This window comes from Cupressus sempervirens, chromosome 7 (assembly GCF_028749045.1).
Source record: "Cupressus sempervirens isolate cs-2001-9-10 chromosome 7, ASM2874904v1, whole genome shotgun sequence".
NCBI classification, from domain to species: Eukaryota; Viridiplantae; Streptophyta; class Pinopsida; order Cupressales; family Cupressaceae; genus Cupressus; species Cupressus sempervirens.
The window spans coordinates 342,461,058-342,484,511 of record NC_143124.1 but is presented as its reverse complement, the minus strand read 5'-3'; the positions used below and the strand labels follow the sequence as shown (position 1 = coordinate 342,484,511).

The window sequence follows — 23,454 nt, the reverse complement described above, 5'->3', positions numbered from 1 at the left end:
CTTTTTTGTAATAGCCTTATTATCCTTAGGGGAAATAAGTTTAGGAATACAATCCAATAGATCATGGGGGTCTTCAACACCATCATCAAGACCACCACTTTGACAAAATTAGTTAATGGATTCAGTATTGATATCAACTTCATCTATAACCACCTTATCATAATCAACTTTAAGAGATCTGATTTTGTTTCTACTCTTGTATTATAAAGTTGTATGATGGAAGAATCTAGTGTTCCTATCTCATTTAGTAAGTCATTGGATCTTAGATTTTTACCTCCAGAAGGTTTCTTTCTGGGCCATCATTGAGAGCCATTGGTCTCTATAAGATCTTTCCAAATTTTAGGAGTCTAGGTCATTTGGATTCTCTTCCACTTTATTCTGGGAGATTAGGACTTTTCTCTCCAAGTCCCTTTTCTTCTCAAAATTATTTCCAAAGGAAATTTTATTCCACTTCTTAACCTTATATTTAATAGCATCTAGCATAATGTTAAATTTTAGATGAGGAGAAGAATTGGTCAGGTCTTCCTATTAGAAATGACAGGGTTTCCATTGCTCCAAAAGATCAACTTGTCAATGTCAGATACATCCAATAGTCTTATAGAACCATAGGAGGTGGTAAATAAATGTCACAAATCCTACAAGTGATGCTAGCCTACCACCAACAATCCCCTCCCAATGCCAATCATCGTGGCCTATGAGGTTCAAACCTATGACCAATCTCTGATATCAATTGTTAGAAAGGACAAGGTTATCATTGCACCAAAAGATCAAACTATCAATGCTAAATACAACCAATAGTCTTATAGAACCATAGGAGGTGGTTAAACCATGTTGCAAATATTGTTAGGGATGTTGGCCCACTACACCCACTTCCACCATCCATTAATTAGTTCTCCTAACTTTCCATTGGATTGCCCTATTATCTCAAATCTAAAAGGGCCAAGTTTTATTTTTCCTACTTTATATTCCATGAGAAGAACGGTATGGTCTAACCTATTTCTAATTTTGGCCTACAAGAAGAAGTCATCAATATTAATCCAATTGGATGACATAGAAAAACTAACCAATTCAACATGGATAAGGCTTTTTCCCTACCTCTAGTTGCATCAAGTAAACATCACTTGTTTGAGCTCCAAATCTAATAAATAGGTCACTTGATAGAAGTATTTTAGGTCTAGCATACTATTAGTGAAGCTTTAGAGCCCCTCACCTTTTTTGAATGGAGGAGAGGGGTGTTAAAATTAATAACTACCATCCATTTAATATATAATTTTGTTATGCATCATATTTTCAAGGGATTCCCACTATTGTTCTCTTTACCACTTAGAGTTCAAAGCATATATGTTCACTAAATCCCAATACCAACTAGTAATAATGTTATGGTAAACTAAAATAATGGAGTTTGCATCAAAGTGAAAAAGAGTACCTAAAATTTTGTTGACACTCTAGGCAATAGCCAAACCTATAGAAGCACCATTAGCCTCCTGAGAGACCCAAGAAGCCATCAAATATATGTAGGGAATAGCCTTTTGTTGGTATGCTTTCTACTACACCAAAAGATCAAGTTTTTAATGAACTTCACAAAAATTAGACTTACCCATATGCATGAGATGTAGTTAAACTAGGTCGCAAACCCTAAAGGAGGTGTTGACCACCAAGTCAATAATCTCCCCCTCAACACTTACTGATGGCTCTACATTGATAGAATGAAGGAGAACTCCTAAGATTTGAACTAATGATCCAAGGATCTGATACCAATTGTTTGTATGTTTGTTGTTGCACCAAAAGCTCAAGCTATCAATGAACATAACAAGCGTTAGACTTACCCAAATCCATAAGAGGTGGTTAAGCCATGTCATGAACCCTGAAGGAGGTGCTAACCACCAAGTCAACACCTTTTCCAAGTTACCTTTATCCATCTTAGTTTCTTGAATAAGCACCATATCAACCTTAGAATCAAGTAATGCACTATTTAACATATCCTTCTTAAAGTGATTGTTCAGCCCTCTTACATTCTAGGAATGTATTTAGACCACAATAAAAAAGAGAAACCACACTAGTTTCTAAAACAACCAAATCCTTTGGCCCAAACATTTGGTTAACATCCAAGAGGGTTCTCGTCTTCTACCAGTATCTATTGGGGGTCTCTCATTTTTTAGTAGGTCATTTCACCCATGGAGGATTTCCCATTCTTCTATTTTTACCCACATCTATTTTATTCTTTCTTTTGTTTTTCTTATCAACAAATGTCTAGCCGACCTCTTCCAGCATTGTAGAATTGTGATCCCCATCTATCTCTAGCCTTGGGATTAGGTAAAAAATCTTAATCTCCTCCAACTTTGAGGAAACATGGCCACTAAAGGGAACTTTTAAATGATATCTTGGCCTAGGGATAACCACACAAATCCAAGATTTGACATTAGGTGACAAAATAGTGGATGAGGGACTTATCAACCCAATACATTTAAAGGAGAAAGCCTAAGCAGCCTCAACCAAAAAGTCTAGAATCTTTTGTTGATTCAGGGTCAATAGGAAACATTTATCTCCTTTTATGGGGGGATCTAACAATTAGAAGAGTGCAAGGTAACAAGTCCGTGGATTCATATCCTTGAACCCTAAGGGTTTCATAAGGTGCAAGGACAAACTCCAAAACCTTGGGATTTTGGACAAGGGAAATCTCTATCCCCTCCTTCCTAACTTAGCCTTCACTTGAGATCTACATCTATAGGGGTGGATTAGAATCAACTTCCTAGATCTATTAGCTAGCGCCATAGAAGGAGATTTTGACGTAGACAACTTGAAAGTGTAGTTCACATCCAAATTCCCAAAAATTTTACATCTCAAATAGAAAAAATCTTCCTTTTCATAGAATGTGGTTTGGAAATAGGACCCCAACTTTAATTTAATAGGGTCTTTTGCAAGATGAGCATGATTAACTTCCACACTAACACATCCTAGAAAATAAGAGGCAAGATTTAGTTTGGGCCACTTTTTTCAATTGCTAGAAGTGAGCAAAAGGAATCTGTGATACCTTTAAAACCATTCTTATTCCAAAACTCTAGGGGAGAACTTGGAAATCATACCCACACTAAAGCATGATCCTCCAAGTCAGGGGTTGGGTCCAACTCAGGTTTCCATTTGTGAATATTTAAGATATTTTCTTGGGTTCACTCCAAGAGACCAAGGGCTATTTGTGACATAATAAGATAGGTCCTCTTGGAAAACAAAGGAGAAAACAAATAGTGATTTACTAGGGTACTGATCTTAAAAGTCCCTTTAAGGGATCAAGTTGAATTCACCTACTACCTGAGATGTTCCACTAAATGCCTGAATAGGGAGAACTTCCCAACTAGGGTAAGCCCCAAATCATTACCATCGCCTCAATAATGCAATCAAGAATAGAGATGGTATGACCAGAGATGCACAAAGATATTTTACCTGAGGGAGGGGGGCAAGGGAATACCCAACACCTTCTCATTGAATGAAACAAGATGGGTGGGAGGGTCAATGAGGGTAGAACAGAATGGATGGGCTTGCTCCACTGAGGCAACCACTAGTAGAGGAGAACCAGGATATCTTCCATGGTCAACCAAGTGCAGCATATTGCTAATATAATTTATTAACCAATCTGTCTATTACAACTAAAGTCGTAATTACTTCTCACAAAGCTAACTACTATGAGATTGTATTAACCAATCTTGAAAACTACTATGTTATCTACATGAAAACTCATATGAATATGAAAACTCTTAGGTGTCTACATGATAACTAATATGAAAATGCATTAACCTAAGTAAACTTAAGTAAATTGTAAATGGTAAATACTTATTTACACAAACAAATCATTATGCTTCAAAGAGATTGGAATAAACATCTATAGTTGGTAGAATTATATTTTACAATAGTTAAATTATCAAGTTAATATCACATTATGAATATTTGAGTTAACTAGTGCCACATAGTGGGAGTATTTTCATAATAGTTTTAATATTTAATATAATTTAATTAAGAACAACATTTAAAAATAATAATAAAATAATAATTTAGATAAATGAATTATTTATATATTTATTTAGTAAATTTAATATAATTTTAGGATAATATAAAGTATAAAACTTGTAAATATATATGTATATATATTTGGAGACAATATATTGAAAAGATCAAAATCTAATATATATAATTTAAATTATAATATTTTCAAATAACTATTTATTAAATTAATTGAACTATTAAATAAAATTAGCACTATATTTGGAAGTATAAATTAAATTAAATATAAACAAATATAAATATTATTAGTTACTATATATAAAGATTTGTAAATTTTATTAAAAAAATAAATTGAGAAAAAGTTATAATTTACATAAATTTTATATTTTCAAATTTTAATTTAAAATTTTTTAACTATTTAAATTTTAGTAAAAATATACATTTCTTAAGGTTAAGTTGGATAGTAATATAATATTTTTTCTAACTTTGAATATAAAATAAACTTATTGCAAAGACTTAATTTTAAAATTTATTATTTTATTAAAGCTAAAAATATAGTATATATAATATGGTTAACAAAAAATAAAAAACCATAAACATGGATATCAATGGAGAAGAACGTTGGATGACCTGCATGCTTTTTGATCAAGCGTGTAAAAGACTGAACAGGGAGATCAAGAAGAATATTAATGCTAGAAAATAAGAGTTGCTCATATTAATTCAAATGTAAGAGCGCAAAAACATTGTTTGGATGGAGGGTCTGTTCGGATGGACTACCTAGATGGATGTTCATTTTGATGTTTTTCATTAGTTGGTTGTTCCTCATGTTTTGATGTCATTGTACATTTGATACTCTGTTGTCGGATGGAAGTTAGGCCTCCTTGTTGATACTTTGTAAACTCTTTGTGGTTCTATTGTTTTTTTTTTAAATCCTTATATTTAATAGAAAAAAAAATCCTATAAACTTAAAATCTAATCAAAATATTAAACTAAATATGTCACAAATAAATCAAACACTAAAATGCAATTGAAGGATTTAAGATTTGTTTTCATATAGATTTTAGTACAACTAACTAAACAATTTTTTTAAAGCCTTGAAGAATTAAAGACTTGTGAGTTTATAAAAGAAATCTATATCATTCATAATCAAAGTAGAATAGATTTAAGAATATCAACTTATAATTAAATATATATTTTCTATTATTTATTTTTATGCATATAAATATTATTCCATAATTTCAAAATGAAAACAAAACCTTCAATAAAACAATATACGTATCATTTGAAAATCTAATCTTTTGTGTGAACAATACTAAAGAGTAAATAAAATATAGAGACATCAAGTTGTCATTTGCATTTGGTGAAATGATATTATTACTCATGGTGACGACAGTATAAAATTCACCTCAAAACTTATTTTTCTTACTAAATGGAAACAAAATATCCCAACAAATGAAGTTAACGATATGAGGGCCACGTGTCCATTAAATTTCAGATTTCCTATCAAGGAACGCTATAAACTATTCAGTTTGAATGACACTCGTAAAAAGCGGAGGGTTTGCGCGACGGCATTTCAGTTGCTGAAAATCCTTCGCATCGTCTGTCCATGTTCGCAACACACACGGCCACCATGTCCTTCAGAAGTTTGCTTTGGTGCACTTTTGGTTGAGCAGAAAATTCATCTACTGCCATCCACTGAACAAAACAAACTTTGAAGTCACTTAACTAGAAATTGAAATTATTCTTGAAAAAATGTGGACCACCTTATGATCAACTCATACCTTTGCTTCTGAAATTTCATTATCCTGTATAACAATTTCGAATGAAATTGGTTTCAACATACACACAAAGAGCACATCAGATTTTCCAAAAAGCGGCATTGCGGCCATCCCCGTAGTTCAAGCACCGCCAAGCAATAAGAAAGCGAAAAAATGATCTATCAAACATACACATCATCCTAAAAATTAATAGAGGAAACACTAACAGTAATTTATTATAAATATTTTCTCTACCTGAATCCGACCACTTGTATAAATTCTGTAGCAATCTGTGAAATTCCAAGTAAATATTAAGTGGTAAGAGAATCTTTAAATATTGAAATATCTTTGCTGCTGAAACTTCGTTATCCTGTATAACAATGTCGAGTGAAATCGGTTTCAATATACAAACAAAGAGAATATAGAATTTTCCAAAAGCGGCATTGTGACCATCCCTGTAGTTCATCCAGCGTCAAGAGTAAGAAAGCTTAAAAATGGTCTATCAAACATACACATCATCCTCAAATTTATCAAACTAAATAGTGGGGCAAGTTTATTATGAATACCTTCTCTACCTGAACCCGACTACTTGTATAAATTCGGTTTCAATCTGTAAAAAAGTATAAGAAAAGCTTTAAAATATAATACAATAATGTGGAAGGTATCACAATTCGAAGGAAAGAAGGAAGGCACGAGAGGTTTACCCCTGTTTCTTCCCTAACTCCTCTTACAGCAACTTCTTTAATGCCTTCACCCTATCAAGAAGGAATTTGATGTAAACGCATAGGAGGGTGCCTTTTATTTCCATTTAAAATGTAAAAATGTGACAAATTTATTCTCTCTAGACTTTATATTTTTAAATTTGTATTTCATACCTGATTAATCCTTCCCATGGGCATTTTCCACAGTCATGAATCTTTGTAGTGTCCACAATTCTTCTGAAGTACAAGAACCTGCACTGATATTGCCATTTATCAATTAAAATTAATGGTTGGGCAAGAGGACGTTCACTGCAACTAACTCGGTAAGTATGAATTTCTATACACAATTATATGACAAAGAGAGCAGGCTTTAGATTTAGAATTTAAAGTTCCATGCATTAATAGGTGAACAATATACCCCTTTGTTATCACCCTAATTGTTACAAAAGATGTTAAATCTAAAAGATAAATTGTAAAGCACAAAACAGAGAAAGAGAGACATGATTTATCGTGGTTCACCACAACTGTGGCTATGTCCACACCGAGAGTAGAGCAAATGTATTATTCAGTAATTGCAGTTTGCAGCTTACATACACATGGCTTTGCCCTTATATTTATACATTAGTTATTCAAGAGAAGACGAAGAGACAAATAAGAAGAATGTGAAATGAACAGACATGACAGTTGGACTTCACATCCAACAATCTCCTGCTTGAAGTTCAACTCATGCGACAACCTCATATCTGAACATCCTCCCACTTAAACTCTACTTTCCCTTACCAAATCCCATGGTAAGAAAGTTGCCAAAAGGCAATCTTTGTAGCCGGAATAGCAACCACAGCTAATCGCTAATCACATCCAACTATCCATACAACATCAATAGATTTATAACCACATAACCAACCCATACACTAACTCACCAAATATACCATCTTCCAACAAAACACACCAAAAGGTTATTGATGTGCAAAAAACTAGAAGACCATTATAAGGATATTTAAATTGCATGAGCAATGTCAACTATAAGCTAACTCAATCTACCAATCAACACATAAAAAGCATTGCATTAACTTGAGATGGTCTGTGAACCGCAACCGACCTGCTGCAAAAATGATATCTTCCAAGTCCTCATGAAAAGACCACGTATTGTTGTTAAAAAACAATGAAGTACAACAACAATAGATGACCTCAAAAAACTCTTCGGAGGAAAACTAACACAAATCATAACTCATCCTTCTACCAACACCATCAAGTGCCCAGCTGTGTCAAGTATGATCTCCTTTACCTCCCCATATAAGAACATTTACGAGTATGATCATCGTTGGTATCGAACAACTACTATGTCCCTTCCGTCCATCTTCCAAGAGTTGAATCGGATCTTGTTAGGAAAGGAATGAAACATTGGCAAGCTCAGTAATTGCGTGGAAGTGATAGAGCTATATATGTGTGCGTCTGTTTGTTAGAGGTGGCTAGTTCTATCGGTATAAAATGTGAGTTGGCAATTTATATCCTATCAAATATAGATAGCTATATGAGAGTGATGTTTCTAACATATGTTGGGCATATCGATACTTGCTGTTAACGACGCAATGACTTCATCGTTGTTAACAGAAAGCGTTTACCCGTTTTCGGGGAAGCTTATCAATTACGCAGAACTGATATGGAAAGTGTTACCCGGTTTTCCTGCCGCTCTGCAAAGTATTAATATTGAATAAACAGAAGCATTTGAAAATTTCAATTTAACAAATAATGAGCTGAATATTTGGGAACGTTTCAATCGGATATTCAACGGTGAAATTCTGTGAATCTTCCTAAGTAGTAAAATTTTGGTTGCTCTTGGTGAATCGAATTGTTTTTATCCGTCAATCGTGAATTGCTCAGCTGTACTTTACGTAAGCGGCGTTTGACTTTCGAAGTACTTTCCGTCATATCTCTGGGTTCTTACTATCCCCAAAAAAGGAGCTTAGTAATAAATGCAACAAAAAATTGCTGAAGGTTTCAGAGAACGATCGCAATCTTCTCAGGTTTTAGAAGCTTACCCTGAATCTCTCTCTTTCAAGAGGAAGGGAAGGGAAGGGGTTTTATATCCATGACATTATGTCATAGTTTTTGGTATATATAATTAATGAAGTGGCATCTTCTATCATTCCACTTGTGATAAAAATGATTTTAAAATTCATATTATATTATCAATTAATTTTAAATGAATTCTCATTAAAATATTCAATTAAGATAATTAATATTAATTTACCAATAGGTTAGAACCTATTGTTTGTTTCATACATTATTTTCTAAAAAGAATTAGTCTTTTGAGATGGTTACTATTGGTGTAAATAAGTATTCACTATTTACACTTATTTAAGTTTACTTAAGTTAATGCATTATTTTATTATTTTTATTTGTGAGATACTTAGGAGTTTGGGCACCTTTTTAAGTTGTCATGTAGACAACACAGGAGTACGCAACTCTATTTTAGCACATGGTGTCTACAACACTAATTTGTGTGTCACACCTTTGAAGGCTTATCCTCTCATCACCGCACTTACTTCCGTGCTTAATGGAGGATAACCCATATCTGGTGGACATGTGCCTAGTTGTATGACTTATCATGATACTGATTACGAGGCATTCTAGATGTATCTCAAAGACTTTTTTATATAGGCACTCCTATTGTACTCTCAGCATGGCATATTGAATATATCGTCATTCTAATCATACTCTCTCTCTCTCTCTTGGTCTATAGTTGTGTTTGTGTTTGAGTTCTTAGTTCTTGGGTGAATTTTTTCCTTGGGCAAATTCTTACATGGTATCAGAGCTTGGAGATTTTCTCATCACATAGCTGTTTCAAGACCACGCTTGCTTCAGCACCTTAGCTCAAATCCAGAGTACTGTAGAAATTGGAAGTGTCTAGAGCCAGATCTGACCTCGCCATTGCATCTGAAACGTTGAATTGGTGAAAATCGACTATAAACTCGATTACCTTGGCCCAAAATTGATAGTGAGGCAATTTTTTTTTGCAAATCGAAACTTGGAGGCCCTGATTTGCAATTCGGGTATGGTCTTTTGCAGATCTAACTGACTAATTTTGGATTTGTAATTTTTAATTTTCTTTGCAATTTTATTGTATTTTCGTCAGAATTATTCAGAAATTTTTTTCACCCTTCGAGCATTTGGTAGAGAATTTTTTTTAGTAGAACTAGGTAGTGACACCTCGACTATGCCATTTTTGGAGGGTTTATTATTTATCTCAGGGTTTCAACACACATTGGGTGCATTGGCCGTACCATTAATCTACAATAGTTATATTGAACCACCAGTCGGAATCACTTACCGATGACCGGCAACGGCATAATGCTTAGCTGTGAGCATCCATACCAACCAGGGCTGCCCAAACCTCTGACAGCTCTTCATATTATAACTTGTGGTCATTTTCTTTTAAACTACACCATGGGCTCTCACATATTCAATGTGGGACAAATCATTTGCAATCTCGGTCGTTCATAGAAATCTGACAATCATAGTTGACATTTCCTGGCAAACACCCACAGTTTTCCAAGGTCACAGACTATTATTCTGCAGATATTCCATCTACCGTATTCAAACCTTGACTCTGACATGATATTCTAGTAGCGTTCAAGAAATCTCAGTAGATTATTGGAATTTTTGGCAATGTTTCAAAGTTTTCAGCGTGCGATTAAAATTTTTCCTGCCCAGTGCCAAGCACGTACCCACATAGGTCATCCAATCAGCTTTGGACACACAGAGTCTTACACTTGATACATGTCATTCTTGTCCACGTGAACGCAAACACGTGGCTTAACTCTAGGCCCACGTCAACGTCCTTCCCTGCATATGAAAAACTTACATCAATGCAGCCACATCATATCCGAGACTACCAGGTCACTAGTGGAACCTAGCTTGTATTGCACAGCATTTGCACAGACACCATGTCATCATTCCATACAATACGAATGGGCAACTCAGCCAGACACGTCACCCCAAAGCGCTGATTTTTTAATGTTAAATTTGACGACCACTTAACTGTCAATTCTAGTCATTTTATAACTATAGCGATGGCCATTTGACCATCAATTTTAGACTCTTAGTTTTTTCTCCAAACCCCTTTCCAGATTGCATTTAAATTTAGCAGCCTAACTTTGCGAGCTCATAACTCGGACATCTGGACTCCGATTCAGGTGTAATTATTTTAAAAAATTGGTAGAATTTTCTAAATTTTCTAGTGGTGGTGTTGTTCTCTGGTTTTGGTGGTTTTCAAAACTTGTAATTTTTTAGTGACTATACCTATATAATCTTGCTTTTTGCAACTTCAAACGCTCTATATGGGCACATCTGGTCACATTTTTAGGTTCTATTTTTCTGAAAGTGTATTTTTTTTCTACTTTCTAGATATGAAGTCAAATTCAAGGGTTGTGTGGACCAATTTCTCACTTTCAAAATTAGGCCATTTTCGGCATTATAAAGCTTTGATTCTTTTTTAGAATTGTTGTAAATCTGAGCTACATTGCTGAAGTGACAAATTTAAGCCTTATAGGGTAGTTGTAAAAGAAAAATTAGAAAGTCCACTTTGTTCATTTTGACAAGTGGCCCATTGTACACACACTACTCATAAAGTGCCAAAGCATCTTTTTTGGGGGGGTCTTTTGATTGAATAAAAACGGAAGTTGTTACTGTGTTCTTGTGTCTCTATTCTATGCTCTTTTCATTTTCTGCATCATGGGTTTTAATTGCCCTTCTCTAATATCACACAACTATTCTACATGGAAAGATATTGCACGGAGTAGATTAATGGAAAAAACATATAGTCTTTATGTTGATGGTACAATTACCAATCCTACTGATGCTAAAAAACTCATTGATTGAAAAATTCAAGACCAGCGGGCTTTAGGAGCTATCAAGATTTGTGTACATGGGGATCTTCTCTTTCACATTAAAAATTGTTCAGAATCTAAAGAAGCTTATGACAAACTTGAACAGTTGTATGGTAAAGCGGGTGAAAAAAAGGGATTTCAAATTGAAGATGATCTACTTCTCTTGGATCCAAAGAATTTTGACACTATTTAGGATTATATCATCAAGGCAAATGAGTATAGGGTAGTTCTAAAAGATTGTGGAAATCCTATGAAGGATAATAGGTTGATTCATCACATCTTAAAGATACTACCTTCTGAGTACACTAACTTTGTTTCAAATTTTAATACTCATAGGTTGACCATGGGATCTGCTTACCAAAGGCCTTCATTTGATGCATTTACAGAGATGTTGATTGTTGAACAATCTCACTTGATGGATTTAGGACTTCTCAAGTCATCAAAGAACAAAGCCTTGATGGCTAGTGATGAGCACAAATCAAGTCAAGGGGTGAAAAGAAACAAGAAGAAGAACCAGTGGAAGCAGAAAACACAATCTGAGACACAACAATCCTCCTCTCAACAAGGCAATTCTTCTTCAAACAAGAAGGGAAGTAATGAAAAGAAGGACAAACTCTTTTGTGCATATTTCAAAAAGCCAAATCATGACGAGCATCATTGCAAGACAAAAAGAACCAATGAGTTAGAAAATTTACTCAAGAAGGACAAGATTCAAGTGCTAGGTACTTCCAAGGATTCAACTCCAACCTCTTCAAAGGGTAAAGGGCAAGCACTTATGGCAAATGCAAGTTCTTCTTTGGAATGGATACTTGACTCTAGTGCCTCCTATCATATGGGTTCTTCAAAGGAAGATTTTTCTTCATTGAAGCAGTCAAAGGTACCACACATCTTCATGGGAGATGCTACTCAAATGGAAGTTGAAGGGAAAGGACATGTGGAAATCGAAAATGGGGAATTCAAAGATGTTCTCTACATTCCAAATCTTAGCTCCAATCTCTTATCAGTTTACCAAATAACTCACCTTGGAGATGGTCATAAGGTTGAGTTCCTTTCAGATTTAGTGATGGTGTGAAGTCTTAGAGATGATTCATTGGTTGTAGTGGAGAATTTCAATGATGACAAGAGGCTTTATTCCTTCTCCCACTTTGTGCCTAAGTCTCCTTCTCAAGCCTTGTTGACTCGATCTACTTCACAACTCACATTATGGCATGAGCGGTTTGGTCGTGCCTTGACTTCCACTCTCTTCAGCAACTTTTCTCAAAACATATGGTCAAAGGTCTACCAAATATCAACTTTTCTAAGGGAGAATGTTCATCTTGTTTAATGGATACGAATCTCAAGGAGAAGTATGATAAAGGGAAGTCTTCTACAGCTCCAGTTGTTCTTCAACTAGCTTACATGGTTTTAGCAGGACCCTTTGTAGTGACTTCAATCAACCAAGGCCGTTACATCCTCACATTTGTTGATAACTTTTCAAGATTCACTTGGGACTTCTTTCTTCATCACAAGAATGAAGTAGTTCATAAGCTTCAAGACTTTAAGACTCATGTTGAACACAAGTCAAGGAAATCCATCAAGGTACTAAGGGTGGACAATGAGAACATATATGTGGATAGGAGACTTAAAAGCTTTTGCAAAATTGAGGGGATTGATCTTTAGAACCCACTAGCATTCAATCTGCACAAGATAGACGTTGTAGCTATGAGGATTAGCACTCTCAAGACCATGGCAAGTTGCATGATTAAGGCCAAGTCTCTCAATCCTACATTAGAAGTTGAAGCAATTAGCAGTGCTACTCACATACTTAATAGGTCTCCTCATAATGCTTTAGTTGGGAAGAGTCCTTTTGTGGCATGGTGTGGTAGAAAACTAGTTGTGAATCACTTCAAAGTCTTCGATTGTCCAACTTGGGCTAACCTATCTTCCAAGAGTTGCAAGGCACCAACACCTAGGCCTTGTACCTTAATTGGTTATGAAGACAATGCAAAGGCTTATAGACTAATGGATCCAGAGACTCATGAGATCTTTGTGGAGAAAGATGTCCATTTTTAGGAAATTTCACCTAGCTTATCCTCTACTCCTCTTTGAACATCATACATAGTGGAAACTGATTGTGATACTAGTGATAGTGCTTCAATAGGTTTAGACATGTGGGGTTCTATCGATAGTTGCAGTGAGAGGTCACTTCAGTCTAGTCCACATGCTTATATTACCATAGTGAAAGGTCCAACACAACATGGTACATCTAGTCTTCCAGCTTAAAATTCAGTTGATTTGGGAGACAGACTTGAGGACTTACATCTTCTCATTTATAACGATGATCCTTCTATAATTTTTGTGAGGGATCACTCTGACCCTCATGTCCATTCTCTACATGATCAATCTATATAGGTTGGCATGATTATGGATCCTTATGAATAGAAATTAGTGGAGGTATCTTTATCAGTAGAGGAGATAGATGGTTCAGTGGAACAGGTTCAACAGACATCTTTTCCAGATCTCCATTCATTCATTTTAGAACATTTGGAAGGGGCAAGCATCAGCATCAACATAGGGATCCTTAAGCAAGTTTCAAGTCTAGCACAAATCTTTAGGATTGTACTTTTGCCTTTGTTTCTTCATAATGAGAGGAACACCATTCTACATTCTTGGATCAACCTCTTCATCGAAGCAACTTTAACTTGTTGACATTCTTCTTTTGAGTGGGGAGCCTATTCTATCTCTCTTCCTTCTCTCACTCTCTTATGTATATACTAGATGTATGTCATAATGGGGCGGTCTTGATTAGTCCATCCATCCATGCATCCCTTTTTATCTCTCTTTTTTGGCGAGGCTTTTTTCCATGAGATTTTCCCTCTTTCTTTGCTTTATGAGAGATTGCATCTTCATTATGTACATGGGTACCTAACATGGCCTAGTAACTGGGACCCATTATTCATCTTCATCCTAGGTTTCATAAGCTTAAGGGCATTCCCCTAAGTTCCACTTAAGGGGGGCTGTTGGTGTAAATAAGTATTCACTATTTACACTTACTTATGTTTACTTAGGTTAATGTATTATTTTATTATTTTTATTTGTGAGAAACTTAGGAGTTTTCCCACCTTTGTGAGTTGTACTGCAGACAATATAGGAGTATGCAACTCTTTTAGCACATGGTGTCTACAACACTGATTTGTGTGTCACAACTTTGTAGGCTTATCCTCTCATCACTGTACTTACTTCTGTGCTTAATGGAGGATAACCCATATTTGGTGGACATGTGCTTGGTTGTATGACTTATCATGATGCTGATTACAACACATACTAGATGTATCTTAGAGGCCTTTATATACAGGCACTCGTAGTGTACTCTCAGCATGGTATATTGAATATATCATCATTCTGATCATACTCTCTCTCTTGGTCTATAGTTGTGCTTGTGTTTGAGTTCATAGTTCTTGGGTGAATTTTTTCTCTAAGAAAATTCTTACAGTTGCTATCTACATCAAGGATATACTAGAGATGACAAACTAATCTATCATCTAATGTAGGTTGAGCTAGAGGAAATGTAGGCAAACTATATGAGGAGAGACAACTATTTGAAAATTGTACTCAATGAAGAGACGATCTTTGTGTTTGTTTCTTCTTCTCAACCCCTTGAATGTTCTTCATTACTAAGATGAAGGATCTCAATGAAGATTGTTTCAACATAATTGATGCAAATTGGTATTGGAAAGTGTTGTGATAGAAGTTTGATGGCAATGTCATTAGTTATTATGTTTTTATTGATGTCCACTAAGTATTATGTAGGTTGAAAATTTACTAGGTGAGTTGTTACTTAACAAAATAAAGTGTTTCCTTAGGAGTTGGAGTTGAGTGGGATTCTATAACTCAAATTAGAGAATAAAAGATTTTTTTAAATGATATATATTAGATCCCACATGCTAGCAATAAGTCACAAGAGAGTTATAGTTAATTTAAGACTTAGAAGGAAATTGAGAGTATAGTTAGTAGCAGATGATGAATAACTTTATTAGTCAATTAAATCTATTTGGAATAAGATATTATAGTTTAGACAACATTTTCTAGACTAATATATGGCATATTTGTTGAAATCACCTGATTCTTGGTTTACTAGAAAACATAGTTTCAATGGATTGAATATCATTTTGTGAAGAGATGATAAAGTATCTAGAAATAATACTTTTTACACTCTAATCGATGATGATTTGGGTCATACCATTGAATATTTTCATGATCCCAATGTTTTTGATTAAGAAAAATAGGTTTTACAGGTCCTGAAACCCAAAATTTATTACATAAAAAAGGGCTACATGTTAACAAAAAATTCCCAGCAATAGATTTACAGCCAATGAAAAGGCCAATTCAAAAGATATGCAAAAGGCCAAAAAGAAACAAACCTATAGAGACAATAGAAACCAAAGATGGTACTTGAAAATTCTTCACTTACTCCCTCACCTTCCTTTTGAGGTCCTGGATGGTCTCTAGCACTTTGTGGGCTCTCTGAATCTCCACCACCAAGAGCTCATTGTTCTTCTCACATCTCTGATCCATGTGACTTTGGGTTATGTCCATTATGGTGTCCTTTTCCATCCCATTGTCATCATTTTCCTTCCCATCCTTCTCCACAACAAACCCCATGGCTTTTAGCTTTCCGCTAAGACAAACAATGTTTTGATTGAGAGAATTTAGAATAGTGAGCATCTGGTTAGCCCTTTTGTGGTTGAACTTCTCCATATTTCTCATCCTTTCTTCAACCATCTTGATTTGAGACCCCTAGTCTGTCGAGTTCCCTTGCTCATTCTTCTTCCCCTAGCTTTCCATCAGTCCCATTGTTTCTTTTACCTCCTCTAGCTCAAGAAAAAGAAATTTTATAGATCAGAAGTTATCGATCATGCAGCTTTTTGCATTGTTGAGTAAATTCATACCCACCTCCCTTGCATTGTCAGTGATGGCCATCAATGCTGGTTATATTAGTTCTTCCAATTGGATCTTGCCCACTTTATCTTCAAGGATTTGGGGGTTCATAACTTCTTTAATAATCCTCATTTTAGAGGTTCTGGCATTAATGTTTTTCCAAGCCATATGCCTATCTCTTATTAAAAACTCACTTCTTATGTTTCCCTTCTTGATTTTCTCATTTTCTTGCTCCTATAGGGGAATGGGAAGGGGAGGGAACATAGATATCTCTTGCCCCATATCATTTTGCCCCACTAGTTGCATGTCCTTCTCTTTATACCTCCTCTATTTTTTTTGGGGTTACCAACTAGCTGCTTTCTAGTCTCAACTTCCACCCCCTTATTCTCCTCATCCATTTCCATGTCTTCTCCTTCCTCATTGTACTCTTCTTTTCCCTAACTAGTTATTTTGGGCACATGGCCCCTAAGGCTTTTCCTAATAGGAACTTTACTAGGAGTGGGAGTTTCCTTGTCTCTCCCTCTGCTATTCTTCCCCAACAAATGATATTCTTCCTCCTCCTCTGAGCTTAAGCTCTGGATTTCATCCATGTCTAAGGAGAAATTGGATCTCCCTGTCTCCTTAGAAGCAACCACATCATGAGGCAACGGTTTACTCCTAGACTGAGCTTTAAAATATTCGAAGAGAAAAAGAACTAAACCCTTGTGCAGGGCTAGGTTAGCATTAGGTTTTTTCTTGTACCCTAAAATATTCTTGTTCATGGAAAAATATAGGTAAAAAGGAAAGAAACATTAGCTCCATAACAAAAATGATTTACTAAAACAAACTACTAGGTTCTAGCCCTATCAAACCTCGTATCAAGAGAAATTAACTCAATGATGGCCTTCAGCACATACCTCCAGGGCTTCCTAATTGAGTCCATCTCATAGTAAGTCATACTTTTCACAAGCTCCTTCTTCTCTTCCATCTTCTTAGAAAAAGCATTTACCTTATTCACAAAAAATTTCTTATCTCTATAGAACTTCAAACCCTCATCAAGGATTTTAGTGACATAGGCGATGACCTCCACATTGACATGTGACACCCCATCAATGACAATCCTACCATCCTTCCAACAATTTACCATGAGATTTGTAATCGTTGAGTCATACCCATGAAGCTTTGCAATTTAGTTAGTGATGCCACCCTTTTGAAGTTTCTCCCAAACCACCCTAGTTCTCTATTTCCCTTTCTCCACCTCTCCAACTAGTTCCCTTCTACTCTATTCTCCCACCATCTTGGTAATCTAAGTGATAGTCTTTTGCATAAACACAAACCATTCTTCACATTTCTTTGTCCACTATTTGGTTTTTCCAAAATTTCCTTTTCTTTCAATTCTAGAGAATTGGAAAAGAAAATAAGCTACCCATAAAGCATGGCAATTAGAGACCGAATGCATCATCTACCGATTCCTCCCATGTTTTCCATAAATACATTGGTTGTCACACTTATTTGCATTAGTTTCCATAATTAATTAGGGATTTCACCCATACCTCCCTGGATCCACTCCTCATCAATTATGACTTTTGCGAGTGATGGAATATTCCCTCTGGTGGTCCAAATTATTGCCATTTCTTTCTTGATTGCCTTGTTGGTAAACCAATCAGCCATCAAGTTGGATTCCCTATACTCATTGCTGACATGTACACTCTCAAACTTTCTAAGAGTAGTGTGGATCTCTTCCATTATGTTTCCAATGGTCTAGGTAGGTTGGAGATCACCTTTTATGCATCTAATGATATTGTTTAAGTCCTCCTTCCAGCCATAAATTTTTTTATCCCACTTCCAATGCCAATTTAACAGTGTGGAAAGTAGCATTGACTTTAGCATAGTGATTTTTCTATATTCCCTAGGGGTAGGACAGAGAAGCAATACTCATGCAATGACTATTTCTAATGATTCCCCCACATCCTGAAGGACCAAGGTTGCCTTTAGTCACTCCATTGAAGTTTTATTTGTGCCAACCTTTAGGGGGAGTCTCCACTTCACCCCGTATCTTTTAATTCTCCTATCCTTCTCCATTTCCTTACTATTACCGCCTCCATCAAGATCTCCACCCTTCTTGATAAGAAAATTTTCTCTAATATTGTTGTTGATTTTATCCACAAGCACATTAGCAAGAGCCTCCATATCTCTAACAATTTGATTGTTTCTCTCCTTCCATACTCCCCAACAGAAGTGGGGCAAAGTCCATATGCTTATACTATGCAATTTTTTTCCTTTGAACATTATATCTCATTGACAAAAGAAGTCCAAAATATTTCCTCGCTTGTACCAACTGACCCCATAGTTCTTGGTGAGATATTTCTAGACCTCCATGGAATAAGGCTAATGGATGAAGATATGATTAACCATCCCCAAGTGATGCTTGTAAATAATACATCTATTAGAGATATACTGATGTCTTTCTTCCAAGTTGTCTAGAGTACGAACTTTTTCTTAAAGCATTAGCCAGAAGAAAATGTTAATTTTTGTGGTCAAGCCATGCAATTAGACCTTAGCCCAAAGAGTTTTCTCCTTTAGCCTCCAAAGGTAGTTTTAACCTAAGGCCACCAAGTAGGATCCACTTTTGTTACCTTCCCATATAAGTTCATCCTTATTATTATTCAAAATCAAAGAGTTTAGCATCACCATTATCGGCTTGAGATCATTCAAAATCAAAGATACGTATCTCCATCTGTAGCCCATTCTCTAGTCTTACATTCATTTTGAACAACCTTATATAGGTATTGGCCCTGTTATCATATATGGGGTTATTAATGAGAGGGCCTTGAATCAACCAATTATCATGCCAAAAGAGGTTGTTCTCTCCATTTCCCACTTTCCATTTGGCCTTAGAAATAGCTAGCATTATTTCCTTTAAGATCCCATTCCATATAACTAAGCCATTTGGGATGTCAAAATCATTGAGAAAATATCTTAGAGAAGGCCTCCTAATATACTTATCCACCAAAATATCTCTCCATTCTCTAGTACTGTTAATTATGCACCAGATCTTCTTAGCTTGAAGAGCATTATTGAGATGCCTAAGTTTTTTGATTCCCAAACCTCCATAACACTTGGGAAGACATACATTATCTCAAGCCACTAGGAGGTATCTTTTATGTTCCTCTAGACTAGACAATAGAAAATCTCATTGGACCTTTTCCATTTTCTCAGCATATTTGATTAGAATCCCAAAGAGACTCAAGGCATACATTGCGAGATTCTGAAGAGTGGACTTCACCAAAAGACATTCACTAGCTTGGCTGAGAGTGGTTCCTTTCCAACCTACCAATGTCTTGTTGAACCTATCAATAAGCCCATTCTAGAAAGAGTTTGGTGGCTTAGTCCCCAACAAAAGTCCAAGATAGCTTGTAGGCAGCCTTCTAACCCTGCACCCAAGAATACTTGCAATCTTCCTTTGTCTATCTATAGGGGTGTTGATAAAGAATATCAAGCTTTTTGCTCAGTTAATAAGCTGGCCTATTCCCCTGGTTTGCATATCTAGTAATCTCTTCATTGATTTGGCCTCTAGAACCAAAGCTTCTCCTTCCATTATAATATCAGCCACAAACTATTGGTGAGTTAAAGATACATGCCCTAAAGAAGGCTTGATTCCTCTCAAGGACCCTTCCTATATTTTTCTCTGAATAAATCTACTAATACACTCAACCATGATGATGAATAGAATGGGAGACAGGGGATCTCCCTGCCTTACGCCTCTTCACGAATTGAAGAAATTGGATGGAGCCCCATTAACAATGATAGCAAGTTACATACCTGATGGTCAAAGCCAAAAGCTTGAAGAACTATTCCAAAAAAGGTCCAGTCAACCTAGTTGTAGGCTTTGGAGAGATCCAACTCGAGGAGAAGGTCATCCCTCTTCCTAGCCTCTAGAGAATGAATGACTTCATCAACCAACAAAATAAAATCTAGGATTTGTTTTCCAGGGATGAAGCTTGTCTGATGTAGAGAAATGATCAAAGTAAGAACCTTGAGGATTCTAGTCATTAAAACTTTTGAAATGATCTTATTGAATGAATTGCAAAGACCAATGGGCTTGAATTTTTCCATAGTTTCTACCCAAAGGTTTTGGGGATAAGAACCAGAAAGGTAGAGTTGAGTTCTTTTAGAAGATTCCTAGCCTAAAAGAATTCCTACACCTCCTTGACAACACCCACCTTAACCACTTCCCAATAAAATTGGAAGAAGAAAGTTGGAAAACCATCTAGCCCTGGGGCTTTATCGGTAGGGAGAGAAAACAAAGCTTGTTTTACTTTTAGACAATTTGGTATCACCCTCAACATTCCATTATGGTAAGGTTGTATCAAATGGGGTAGATATGAAATAATTTCCTTGTGGTCCTCCCTAGATAACATAGGATCCTAGGAAAGGAGAGAAGATAAAAATTAATAGCCTCTATAGAAATGTCATTATCATCAGTCGAGAGGGACTAGCCCTTCTTGATACCTGCAATCCTATTATTTTCTCTATGCTTAAGCATGGAGAGGTGGAAAAACATGGTATTTTGATCTCCCTCCATGAGCCAGTTAATTTTGGATCATTGTTTCCAGAAATTCTCTTCTCTACTAATGATGTTATGAAGATCAGAGAGAATTTTCATCTCTATGTTCTTATTATGATAATTGTATCCTTCCTATTGAATTATTTCCTAGATTGTACGAAACTGATCAGACATCTCCTCCTTGGCCTAGAAAATATGACCAAAATTAATCTTGTTCAAGATTTTGATATTGCATTTTACATTTCTAAATTTCTTGGCAACCATGAACATAGAAGTCCCTTCCACCTCAATGTTCCACCAAGAGGAGATCCTAGATAACAAGTCTAGATGGGATATCCACATCTTTTCAAAATGAAAATGAAAGTTCCACTTTGCTGCGAGAGGGGCTACCGAAAGGGAAATAGGGGAGTGATTAGACCCAACTCTAGGGAAAAGGAAGAGCTTGCAAGAGAAAGAGCTCAACCAATTAGGAAAAATGAGGACCCTATCAAGGCGGACCCGGATACATTCACTCCCTATATGCATATTGCACCAAGTGAAAACCCCACCAGAGAGGTCAATGTCGAGGAGAGCCAAACTGTTTATGAAATTAGAAAGATCCAACTTACCATTGAACGGGAAATAGGGGAGTGATGCAAATGTTATAGTTATATGAAATAATTGCATTTAAAGGAGATAGTGTCATGTACCAAGTATCGTGATCAAATTTCAAGTAGTTGTGTAAGCATATTGGAAACCATGACAAGGTTTGGGCATTCTTAATCAGATCAATTTGTGATTACATTTAGAGGCTGACAATGATTTTGAAATTTTTGATTAAGGTTTTTCAATATATTTTGGCAATGTATATGGGGCATGAAGTAAAATTAAAATGTAATATGTTTTGTTTAAGGTAGTGACTCTCCTAGCTAGTGAAAGTTGTATATATGTCAATTTGAACATGTGAAGTTATAGATCATGAATGTCATCTGCAATTGAGTAGTGTGTGGATTTGTTACAAGATAAACAAGGTTTTAATTAATTAGATAAATACAAGAGAGGGGTCATTCTTATTCTACATGATCACTCTCATGTTTTCAATCCTAATACGTTCTCCAAGATTATACCTTAATTGTGTCATTGCTAATAGTTTATGTGGAATCATATCAAGTATAAAGGTGAAATCCATTAATTAAGTAGCTATTTAATTAGATCTCTAAATCATGCTTAAAAGTGATACTATTAATAGGATAAAGAAAATAACAGGGTTATAAATAAACCCCTTAATTGAGTGTCTTTTAATAGTGTTTTTCCCTAAGATGGAATTTCATAGAGGTTGTATTAGTGTTAGTCTTTCAACCATGTTTACTTTAGAAGAGTGAAAATATTTGTCGGTATCAATTGTAGGGCCCATTTGCCGTTACACCAAAAGCCATGACTGTTAGTGAACATGGAACACCACATAATTAACCACCTGTGGGCAGGGGAGCGCGTCGCATCACCCAACAATCTCCCCCTCGACGTGCATACCAGGTGCTTACGCGGGTCGGGAAGGTACCGGGGAGATTTGAACCCATGACCAAGCCAAAACCAGGCTCTAATACCAATTGTAGGGCCCATTTGCCGTTACACCAAAAGCCATGACTGTTAGTGAACATGGAACACCACATAATTAACCACCTGTGGGCAGGGGAGCGCGTCGCATCACCCAACATCAATTCCACCCCTTGGTTTCTCTTAGAGATCAAGGGTTTCCAAAGAAAAATTCTTGATATTCTTGTGTTTCTTGAGAGGATGGTTTCATTTTCTTAATTATTTTTTTTTTTAGAAGTTACAAGCTAATGGATGTGGTTGAGTAGTTAATGAAAATATTTTATTTTTAATGCATTCTAAATGAATGTTTTTATTTGTTATGTTACCAATTCACCAAATTCCTTCATTCCATCTCTTAGTAAAATTGGACTTAAGAATATTAACAATTCACATTTTGGCCTTAGTCGTCTTTGTGCTAAGGTTAAGAACCTTCAAGGAAATATCCAAGGACAAAGAAGAAATGTCTTAAGTTAGGACGAGATAACTACACAATATAGAGAAACTAAATAAATATCTAACTTAAGGAAAGTATTTCACAATTATAGAGTTTTGATTAAACCAAATATATAGTACCTTTGAGGAATCATAGTATAGGTCAATTTAAGATTTTTGAGAAAACCTTATCAATTGTGTTGAACTGATTTAGAAATTGTTATCTAGTTTTCCTACTTCTCTATAGAGTTTTAATATTGAATAGACATAAGAATTTGAAAATTTTGAGTAAAAAAATGAGCTAGATATTTGTGAATGTTTTAATTGGATATTCAATGGTGAAATTTTGTGAATCTTACCAATTAGCGAAATTATGGTTGCTCTTGGAGATTTTAAACTTAAGCCAATGAATATCATAGTTGGATAAAGAACCTATTTTGAGGACAACTCTTGGATCAAGGATGATAACAAGATACTTGTAAGTGAATAATTCCTTATGAAATTCAAGATTCACAACTATTTTGATGATGTCTTGTGTCCTATTATGTCTAGGGATTGTTATCAAATTATTTTGGGAAGACCTTGGTAGTATAATAGAGAAGCTTTACATGATGGTAGATTGAATCAATATATTATTTGGCCTATTG

General features: G+C 35.6%; 1 pseudogene; it reads right to left on the bottom strand.

The window, feature by feature from the left end:
- Positions 1 to 5,517: 5,517 nt before the first annotated feature.
- On the bottom strand, positions 5,518 to 6,721 carry LOC149546827 (nudix hydrolase 2-like; annotated as a pseudogene).
- Between the last annotated feature and the right edge of the window lie 16,733 nt (positions 6,722 to 23,454).